General features: G+C 34.9%; 1 pseudogene; it reads right to left on the bottom strand.

Moving 5' to 3' along the window:
• Positions 1-4670: 4670 nt before the first annotated feature.
• LOC130854263 (heterogeneous nuclear ribonucleoproteins A2/B1-like) lies at positions 4671-5534 on the bottom strand (annotated as a pseudogene).
• Positions 5535-11465: the final 5931 nt, after the last annotated feature.

Raw genomic sequence — 11465 nt, 5'->3', positions numbered from 1 at the left:
GCATTCTGTCTTCGTTGCTGCATGCAGGCTTTCTCTAGTTGTGGCGAGCAGGGGCTACTCTTCTTTGTGGTTTGTGGGCTTCTCATTGTGCTAGCTTCTCTTGTTGCAGAGCACAGGGTTCTAGGCACATAGGCTTCAGTAGTTGTGACTCATGGGCTCTAGAGCACACACAGTAGTTGTGGCACACGGGCTTAGTTGCTCCACAGCATGTGGAATCTTCCCAGACTAAGGATTGAACCCATGTTCCCTGCATTGGCAGCAGAATTATTAACCACTGTGCCACCAGGGAAGTCCTCTTTAAACAATTTTCAAATCAATTACGGCCATAACTAGCTCATAATTACTTTGCAAATTCTGGTACCTATTCTGTGTTATTTTTTCTGTCATGGTTAACTTGATTTGTCTTAGACATGCTGAATCAAACTGAAACTATAAAGTCATCTTTGATTTGCCCCTCAAACTTACCCCCACAACATTTCTTTGTTGAGTTTCTCTTTCTTCAAATGAGCAGAAAACTGAGGAATTATACAACAGAGTTTGAGGTAGACTTTGGTGGTGAAAAAAGCAAAATGAGGCTAATCTTGGCATTATCTCCTAGGGTTTCTATACAGGTGTTGTTGGAGAGGGGAAACTTCTCAAGTTCTTTTGGCTGGTCTAATGATTAAATTGAAACAAAACAGATAAACAGGAGGAAAAAAATAATTCATATGCATGGGGAGGTCTCATAGAAATAGGACCTAAGAAGTGGTCAAAGCAGGCAGCTTTTATACTTTTTAGACAAAGACATAATAAATTTGTGAGGAATTGGAAGGACAAAGAAACTTACACTTTGGGTGCTTAATTAATGAAAAATCTAAACAGAGTTTGGACTTTGGGTAAAAAATTAGTAAAGAAGTAACAAGATTCACTAGTATGGGCTTCTCAGGCCCTGAATTCCCTGTTTCTGGTGATAAGGGCATCCTTCTACCTCCAGATAAGGGGAGGGCACCTGTCACATGGCAGATTTATTTCCTGATTTCAGGGAGGCAGAGGAGGATCAGAGTTTCTTTCTCCCATCAGCTGGCTCTCAAGCAACTTTAATTCAAAATAATCACTATGTTGTCATGGAATATTTTGGGGCAGCCTATTCTGAACCCCATCAGTGCCAAGGTAGAGTTCAGACTCTCACTGCCAAATATGAACAAGGTAAACATAGAAGAAAGAACCATGATGAAAATCCAAATATTTAGGGAATTAGGAGAAATAATTGGATTTGGAGTAGTTTTGAACCAGGGAGGAAAATGAGTCCTAGAGTCATTTCCTAGTAGAGAATCAAGTGCAAGTTAAAACTTTTTATAGAGTCTCTCTGAGCATCCTACTTCAAGGACATACTTGGAGAAAATGAGGGGTTATCTGACAATAAGATATTCATCTCTAAAATATTTACAAGCATTCTGAGATTTTACCAAACTGAATTATTTACTATTCCTTACATAATCCCTGAATGTCTCTACTTCTGATTTAGTTCTCCAAATTAACTCCAATCTTTCAATATACAAACTAACATACATACTTTAAAAAAGCCTCAGTTCAAATTCTACCTATTTTATGAAGATAATCCAGTTTGCCTTAATTTGGGAGTAATTTATTTTGTCTTTGAACTTTCATAAAATCCTTTCCCAACTCTTGTAGTACTTGTGAGTTAACCATACTACATATAGTTAAATATATATAAATATATATGTTGCAGGAAGGGGAACACCTTCCAAGGCCCAAGAGTGGACTCTTGTCTAATACTCAGAAATATTGTATGCTAAGTCATATATACGGAATCTAAAAAAAAAAAAAAAAAATGGTACTGATGAACCCAGTGATGAGACAAGAATAAGTATGCAGATGCAGAGAATGGACTGGAGGACACGAGGTTGGGGGGGCGGAGGCCGAAGGGGAAGCTGGATTGAAGTGAGAGAGTAGCATAAACATATATATACTACCAACTGTAAAATAGATAGCCAGTGGGAAGTTGCTGTGTAACAAAGGGAGATCAACTCGATGATGGGTGATGCCTTAGAGGACCAGGAGAGGGAGGGTGGGGGGGAGTCGTGGGAGGGAGAGAATATGGGGATATGTGTATAAATACAGCTGACTGACTTTGGTGTACCTCAAAAACTGGTACAAGAGTGTAAAGCAATTATATTCTAATAAAGAGCTTAAAAAAAGAAAAGAAAAGAAATGACTTGTCTGAGGAAACACATGCTGACAAAACAAGAGACTTTATTGGGAAGGGGCCCAGGCAAAGAGCTGCAGGGTAAGGGAACCCAGGTGAACTGCTCTGCCATGTGGCTCGCAGTCTGGAGTTGTATGGTAACTCGGTTAGTTTCTGGGATGTCTCTGGCTGATCACTCTGACTCAGGGGACTTCCTGGTGGTACACGCATCACTTAGTCAAGATGGATTCTAGCGAGGATTCTGGGAGGTTGGTAGGAAATATGGACTGGAGTCTCCTCTTTCCTTTTGACCTTTCCTGAATTCTTCCTGTCAGTGGAAGCTTGTTAGTTCTGCATTCCTTACTAGGACCTCCTGTTTAAGATAACTCATGCAAGTGGTTACTGTGGTGCCTGGGCAGAGCAGACAGTTTCAGTCAGTGGTTCCCCTAATACACACACACACACACACACGGAATGTATATATGTATCATATATATACTACAATACATTGTGTGTGTGTGCAATAGTTCCCACCTACTTTGGTAGGACTTTCAAGTCTATTATATTTTCATAAGTTCTTATTGTCTATCACTGTTTTGTAGCTAATAGGTGTGTAGTAGAAGTTTGTGGATTAAATGAAGTAAGGAAGAAAGTCAGGAATGAGGAAAAGAAGAAAGGAATACAAACAGACAGGCAAACTATAGGTCTTTGAGAACTACTAACCCACATTTGCCTTGGAAATTTCCTTTAAGTTCTCTTTCTTCCCCCTTTCAGTCTCTTGCCAATAAATATTAAGTTAAAAAGATAAGATGACTTAATTATTAATTATCAAAGATTTTCCTATGGTTTCTTTACTAAAATCAGTTCAAATTTTTTAATTGCTTCCAGTATAAGAACACAAGGAAGATGCTGTGAAGTTACAAAGTCTTGAAATATTGCAGAACAAAAAAGCAAATAAAACACCTTTGGCTGAAAACCAAAGGTCATTGCCATTAAAAGAGATAACTGTGGAAGAAAACAACAGTTAAGGAATCAACAAGGCTTACACAAACCTTCCACCCTCATACCCTGAAGGCAAAGGAAGAAAAAGAGAGTTCTAAAACTCACTGTAGGAGAGTGAGATGGGTTATCTTTCCACTCTCACACATTAGAAAGTGAGGTTTTCCAAATAGAAACAAAGGTAATGGAAGTTAAGTAAACTTTTTGTAATCTGACCTAGGTACTTCATCACTTGGTATAATGATGCTCCTAAGGGAAGTATCTTACAATTATTAAATAATCAGTTTATCTATAACATTTCAGAAGACTGCAGATTTAACTGTTGAGAATGTCCATTCTCTGCTTCCTATCTATGTATTGGTAGTACTCTGTGGGAATGTAATATTACTGCCCTCTAATGGGTGGAATGTAACAAAATTACCTCAAATTAAAGTGTACAAGAAAGTCTCCAATGGTGATGATAAAAACTATACTTTGTTACATTTATATAAAGATTGTCAGTTTACAAAACATATGTTTTGTATCCCTGTAAAGTAAGTAAAAGATGTATTATTAATTCTATTTTAATAGAGTATTATGCAATTAAAGAAAAGGACTGCCCATGTTCACAAAGTTAATAAATGCAGCAGCTCAAGATATACAGAGAGCATTTTTATGAATTCTTTGTAAATATATTCTTGATGTCATAGCACAGGGATTTTACTGCTTAGAAGTTAAATTTAGAAAGTCTATTCTGATATCTCATATTAAATGAAAGATAGCTATAAACATATGTTTCAAATTGTATGTTAAAATATAACAATACACTAAATTGAATACATTTGTGTTATACAAATACATTTGTATTGTATTAAAACATGCTAACTTAATGTTTATTTATTTTCAAATAAATTATTTGTTTCTACCTTATCTATAACATTAAGTATTTATTGATTTTGAGTGATGTGCATAGTCATAGCATTTTGAATGAGAGCTTCAAGTCCAAATTCTCATTTATGAAATGAGGGAACTTGGGCAGAAAGAAGTTATGTGAGCTGAACAAGTATTCTTATCTTGTAAAAGAAGCAGGACTGCATTGGAATTTTTTTCTATTATTCCAATGTTTCCCAAACTGTGTTCTCAAATGTAATCATAGTTATCTTAAGACATAGATATGATTCACTTTGAACTTTTCATTTCATGATAAATTATAAAAATTAGTGTTAGCATAAACTGAATCATTGTAATAACCTAGGACCACCATATCAATTGGTGCCTATATTTATTTCAGACAAAGGAAAAATTCATTCTGCATTAACCAAAGCTTTGAAGTGATTCCATTAAAGAAAACTGGTGGTAACAGTGAATCAACACATGACAAGCTAATCATGACAGTAATAGTACGCTAAATCCAGAAGAACTGCTCCACAAATATTTCTTTCAAACAGTTTTTATTAAATCATAAATATACAACAGCTTCTTAACTCTGCACACTCACTAAAATTTTTTAAAGGAATAACATGTCATTACACGATGACGCTGCATAATAGCCTCCATAACCAGGGCTACCTCAAAAATTGCCATCTCCAGCTCCTTCTCCATACCCACGACAGCCATCCCTAAATTTGCAACCACTTCCATATCCATCAGAGGCTTCTCTAAAGTTCCTTCCGTGTCCTGCTCCAAAATTTCCACCACCACCACCACCATGAGAATATCCGAAACCAAAGTGGCCTCCCCTCCCACCTCTAGATCTCTGGACTCCCTGCATTTTAGCTCTAGACAAGGCCTTTTGTACTTCTATACGATGACCATTGATGGTATGGTCTTTCTGCAACACGATCTTATCCACGGGATCATGGTCATCAAAAGTAACAAATCCAAAGCCTCTTTTCCTTCCAGACTCCCTATCAGTAATTATCTCAATAGCATCGATTTTTCCATATTTCTCAAAGTAACCTCTAAGATGATGCTCCTCAGTATCTCCTGTAATCCCACCAACAAACAGCTTCTTCACAGTGACAAGAGCCCCTGGCTTTCCATAGTCCTCTCTTGGGACAGCACGTTTGGGCGCAACCATTTTCCCATCAATGGAATGAGGTCTGGCAGCCATGGCAGCATCCACCTCAGCCATGGATGAAAATGTGACAAAACCGAATCTTCTTGATATCTGGCTTGCAGGGTCCCTGATTAACACACAGTCTGTACGATATCCCCATTGCTGGTAGTAGTTCCACAGACTTTCTTCTGTGGCTTCAGAGCTCAAGCCACCAATAAAGAGTTTACAGAATGGTTCCTTTTCTTTCTTTCTCGCATCCAGAGAAACAGATGTTGGAGTTTTCTTCATCGCGGGCTTACTCTCTTGAGCCATTTTCCCGAAGCTGAGGGGGTTGAGGGAGATCTCCGGGTACTAAGACGAACCAGACCGAACCGGACGGGTCCCGAACCTGCAGTGAGACTTGGTGATGCTGCTACCGCTTCTGGAGCCGCTGCCGCCGTTCAATCAATCTTGAGCAACTTTCAATTTTCCAGAACAGGCTGATTTGTGCAAGAAGTCGATGCTGGTTCCCCCAGTACCAACAGCTGTCCTGTGACCCACTCCTCAGATGCAGCCTATGGCTTGCAGATAAAAGCAATCCACAAATATTTCTAAGTGCCTGTTTTGGAATGTGCTAATTTGAAAGAGTGTACTAGTAGTAAGTATTTTATAGTAAGTACATGCAAAGGAAACATTTTCTGTTCCAGATTCCAATTTCAACTGTATTAGATTAGATTTTTAATGTCTATTTGAGTAATGCAAAGTGGTAACCTTATCTTCAAAGTTGCCAAAAGACAGAGATATCAAATGATACCTCATTAATTATGAACTTAAATCTTAATCTAAACTAGCAAAGAGGTTCTGAAATAATACCATTCATTTTGTGACCAGGCACAGCCCTCATTAATAATATTGAAGTAAAGAAATAAAACCAGAAAAATCATTGCATAATAAATGTAAAACAAAAGTTTATGCTGTATCTTTCTACCCTAACTCCAAGTTAGCAAAACCACATCATATTAATTATTTTATTTTATTGATTTTACTATCTTGTTAATATTTAACTTGTAAACTTCTTTTGGTTTTATAGTTCCATAAGAGCTATAAAAATAATAAATCTAGATCTAGTTTTCTATTTGTATATACTTTTAAGTAACTTCATAATAACTATGTATATCTGAGACCTTTTTTTTCCTTTAAAAGAGAGCTAGGTTTTTCATGTTTAAGAAATTTATTATATTATTATAACAAGGTATCATTTAGTGGCAGGAAAAGCACGTTGGAAGAGAAGAATAGAGTGTGGTACTGAGGCAAAGAAAATAGCCACGGTAAGACTGCTTTGCAAAGGGATTTAAAATTGCATCTTAAAATACTCTGTTTTCTATCTCAGTAGCCTGAGAAAATAAAAGACACATACTAGGAAAAACTTAAATCACAATGTGTTTTACCTGATCATGCCTTTCATTTTGAGTCCCTTATTGGATTTACAGCATTCTTATGAATATTATCAACGTGTGATAATAAGTGTGAACTTCAGCATGGAATGGAATAAGATTAATTTAGATAAACATAGTCTCAACCTTCCAGGATCCCCACATGTAAACAACTCACAGATGGAAAGGTACACAAACACGTGAACATTTTAGTCACAGACCAAGTATGTTTCAACAAGACAAACTGAGCATAACTTGGAATTTTAAGGCTTATTTGCACTAAAACTTTTACTCTTCATAGAATATATGATTGCACAATATGGAAGAATCATTTCTCTCCTTATTCATTCATTCAGTCAGTCAATTATTCATGAATGATTTGTTGAGCACTTGTATGCGTGGCACGAGACTCAGGCAATTCTAATGTCATTCTTACTGTTCACAAGTTTTCTGTGTCAGTGTTGCTACCTTCTTTGCTCTCTCACACATACATTTATTGCCCAGGCTATCCCTACACCAATGAGTATGAAAGAAACAAAGAACCCTATCTCTACCTTATTTAAAGATTCCACATGTGAGAAAGATCATATGGTATTTGTCTTTCTCTCCCTTACTTATTTCACTTAGCATAATGCCCTCAAGGTCCATCTATGTTGTCACAAATGACAAGATTTCATTCTTTTCTATGACTGAATAATATTCCATTGTATATATATATGCCACAACTTTTTTATCCATTCATCCATCAGTGGACATATAGGTTGTTTCCATATCTTAGCTACCATAAATACTGCTGTAATAAACATAGGGGTGCATATATTTTTTCAAGTTAGTGTTTCTCATTTCTTCAGATAAAGACCCAAGAGTGAAATTGCTAGATCATATGATAGTTCTACTATTAATGTTTTGAGGACCCTCTAAAATATTTTCCATCGTGACTGTGCCAATTTACATTCCGCAAACAGTATGTAATGATTGCTTTTTCTTCTCATCCTTGCCAACACTTGTTTTTCCTAGTCTTTTTCATAATAGCCATTCTAAGAGGTGTGAGGTGGTATCTCTTTGTGGTTTTGATTTCCATTTTCCTGATGATTAACAATGTAGAGCACTCTTTTCATATCCATTGGCCATCTGTAGTCTTCTTTGGAAAAATATCTTTTGGAATCTTCTGCCCATTTCTTAATTGGGATTGTTTGTTTTTTTTGCTGTTGAGTTCTATGAGTTCTTCATATGCTTTGGATATAAGTCCCTTATCAGATAGATGATTTGTAAATATTTTCTCTCATTCAGTACATTGCATTTTCATTTTGTTGATGGTTTTTTTTCTGTTCTGCAGGAGCTTTTCAGTTAGATGTAGTTCTGCTGTTTATTTTTGCTTTTGCTTTTGGTGTCAGATTCAAAAAAATCATTGTCAAGACTTACATCATGCTTACCACCTATGCTTTCTTCTAGTTTCAAGTTTTACATTCAACTCTTTAATCCATTTTATGTTAATTTTTTATTAACAATTTTTAAAATTGAAGTATAGTTCATTTATAATGTGTTAGTTTTAGGTGTAGAGCAAAGTGATTCAGTTTTATATATATATATATGTGTATATGTGTGTGTGTGTGTATGTGTATATACATATATTATTTTTCAAATTCTTTTCCATTATAGGTTACTACAAGACATTGGATATAGTTTTCCATGCTATACAGCAGGGGCTTTTTGTTTATTTTATTTATGGTAGTATATGTATGCTATTTTCAAAAGCCAAATAAACTATGATACTTTGTCAGTTGGGTTATGCAGCATGATTTCATTGAAAGCATACAGAAATATCCTATATGAAAAAGCTTGTATGGCCCTGACTTAAAGTCTTAGCAAAAGCAAAGTTTCAGGTATTAGCCCTTGTAGTTGTTGTAATAACTCAGTACTAATGTACTTTTGTACCAGAAGTGCCTATTTTCATGTAAAAATTTTCATATATAATATGATTGTTTATTTTGATTTGTAGTCTAAGCATTCATTCTAAAGACTCTTGTATATTGCAACAAATTGCTAAATCTATATTTGTAATGCTAAAATATCTATTTAAGTGAGGCTGATAATCTTTGCTAGATACTTTGAGTTTGCTTTTTGTAGCCAAATTTCCAGACAGTGAGCTTGGCATGAAATGTTATTTAAGTAAAATTTGAAAGCAATATACTTTAAAAGTTAAATAAAACTAACAATGGAGTATGTGAACAATATATTAGTTTTGTATAAGCAAGTATATTTTTGTATACACATGATGGTTAAAATTTAAAACTTTAGTGAATATAGTGGATGCTGCCATCTGTCAATGTTAAAGCGATTTCCCATGACTAATATTTATGAAATTTTCATATGACTTATAATGGTTACATATAAAGAAGCTGTGTCCATCAGAGGTAAACTGCTTTTATCATATTACATGTTAAATTTCTAATTTTTTCCAAAAGGTCATAGGTCATCATTTAAACAGATGGTTGCATGATCATTGGAAGAGCATTCAACCATGTTGCTATTTAATGAGTTTGACAGACTTGAAATTAGAGAACCTATCAATGATTGTCAGGTGTGGCAATGGGGGACAATCATGGTCTATATAACTTGGGAATTTCTTCAGTATTTTTTGTCTAGAGGCCATGCAGATTATAATTTTGAAAATTAGTCAATACATTCTTAGGGAAATGTTCTTAGTCTACATAAAGATTTATGCAGCTGATCATTATTTTAGTGTGGTTCAGTGATTTCTCATAAACATACTATAATAACCAATATTTCAGCTTTTCAGTATTGCACATTTTTAGGTATTATCTCTATTTTGTTTTACATTTTGGTTTTTCCAAGCTAAGAGTAACTTACATATCTGTACATATTTATAGGTCAGCCATTCATCAGTCTTTTGGAGGGAAGCCAGAAAGGACATGTGAATTAAGATATTTTATAACTCAGTTTATTCATATCCAGTTCAAGAATCAGTTTTTGTCTTAATTGCCTGTAATTTCACACTAAACATATAAGTATTTTACTAGAGTAAGACTGTTAAGTTTCTGAGTAGACCACTTAAAGTTTATATTCCATTTCATTTTCCCTACACTTTTGCTAACATTTTTAATTGGAATTAGATGAATGTATTTCACTATACCACATCAAAACCAAATGAGGCCACAGGGAGACTGTTATATGTGCATCTGAGTTTCCCTAACATCAATGTCTTTATGAGCAACCAGTAACTGAATACCCCTCAGCACCTTGTGAAATTAACAGACTGCCATTTACATGCAGGTCTAGGATAACATATCAGTGGTATTTTTGCCTAATTACTGAAGTTTCCAATTCCCTAATGAACAAAGCAGGAGTAATGAACCATTTTAAATAATGTAACAGTAATGTTATCATAACCCAGGGCTTCACAAAGAGTCACTTTCTCCAAGTAGGAAATGCAGTCTTAGCACGAATGAGAGACATGAGAAATCACAGATGTTTGTCACACATTGAGGATGTGTTGTATGACATTTCATAATGCTGGAAATGTTCAAACTATTTTAAGAAGAAAATAAAACACAAGATTGCAGGCATGGAATTATAATAGTGCCACCAAGGCTAATTTGGAATTTTGCTAGGACTGCTAATAGAGCCAAAGAGGGGAAAAATATAAAAATTAAAAAAAAAAAAACAGTACTGCCGTATTTGCTAAGTGGTCTTCTGCATAACTGATCAATTCAATAGGTAGCTAAGTAAAGTTACATACTGTTCATGGTTATATTGATTTTTTTTCTTATATATCCAGCACTGAGACGTAAATGCAGACATTGTTTTGATCCTTAAACAAGAAGCTTAACATGCCATTATGATCTGAGATCTTGACTAATAATATAGCTTTGCTGCTAAAGTATCACACCAAATATTCTGGGTTTTGTTAGGTGCCTTAATTGAGTTGTTTATTGATTTATCAGCTTTAAGATTTACTCTTGTTCATAGAAATTCAAATGATGAGAAGTAGGAGAAAAAATAATTTGAGATCATGAGGAAAACTTTAAAAAATCTATTATAAAATGAATTTTTGAAATTGTTATTTATACCTTACAAAGAAACATGAATAGAAGGAAATAAGCAAGGAAATGACCATGGCATTAAATATTGGGTGGGCCAAAATGTCCATGAATTTTTTTCTGTAAGATGGCTCTAGTAATACTTAATTGTCTTTAACTTCATTTAAAACAATTTTGTTAGATTGTATATGACAGCTGTCATATCAGCACACATTTAAAAAAAGACATCAAAATTGGTGAATTTTTGCGTAGCCATTTTAATATTGAAGATGGAAGAAAATAAGCAACATTTTCAGCATATGATGCTTTATTATTTCAAGAAAGCTAAAAATGCAACTGAAATGCAAAAAGAAGATTAGTGCAACATATGGAGAGTGTGCTGTGACTGATCAAATATGTCAAAAGTGTTTTGAGAAGTTTTGTGCTGGAGATTTCTTGCTGGATGATGCTACATGGTCAGGTAGATCAGTTGAAGTTGATAGCTATCAAATAGAAACAATAATTGAGAAAAATCCACTTTATACCACGCGGGAGATAGCTGACATACTCAAAATATCCAAACCAAGTGCTGAAAATCATTTGCAGCAGCTTGGTCATGTGGATTGCCTTGATGTTTGGGTTCCACATAAGTGAAGTGAAAAAAACCTTCTTGACCATATATCTGAATGCGATTCTCTACTGAAACATAATGAAAACGTTCCATTTTTAAAACAAATTGTGACAGGAGATGAAAAGTGGATACTGTACAACAATGTGGAATGGAAGAGATC

Source organism: Hippopotamus amphibius, chromosome 5 (assembly GCF_030028045.1).
Source record: "Hippopotamus amphibius kiboko isolate mHipAmp2 chromosome 5, mHipAmp2.hap2, whole genome shotgun sequence".
In the NCBI taxonomy this organism is placed as follows: domain Eukaryota; kingdom Metazoa; phylum Chordata; class Mammalia; order Artiodactyla; family Hippopotamidae; genus Hippopotamus; species Hippopotamus amphibius.
This window is presented reverse-complemented; position numbering and strand designations above follow the sequence as displayed.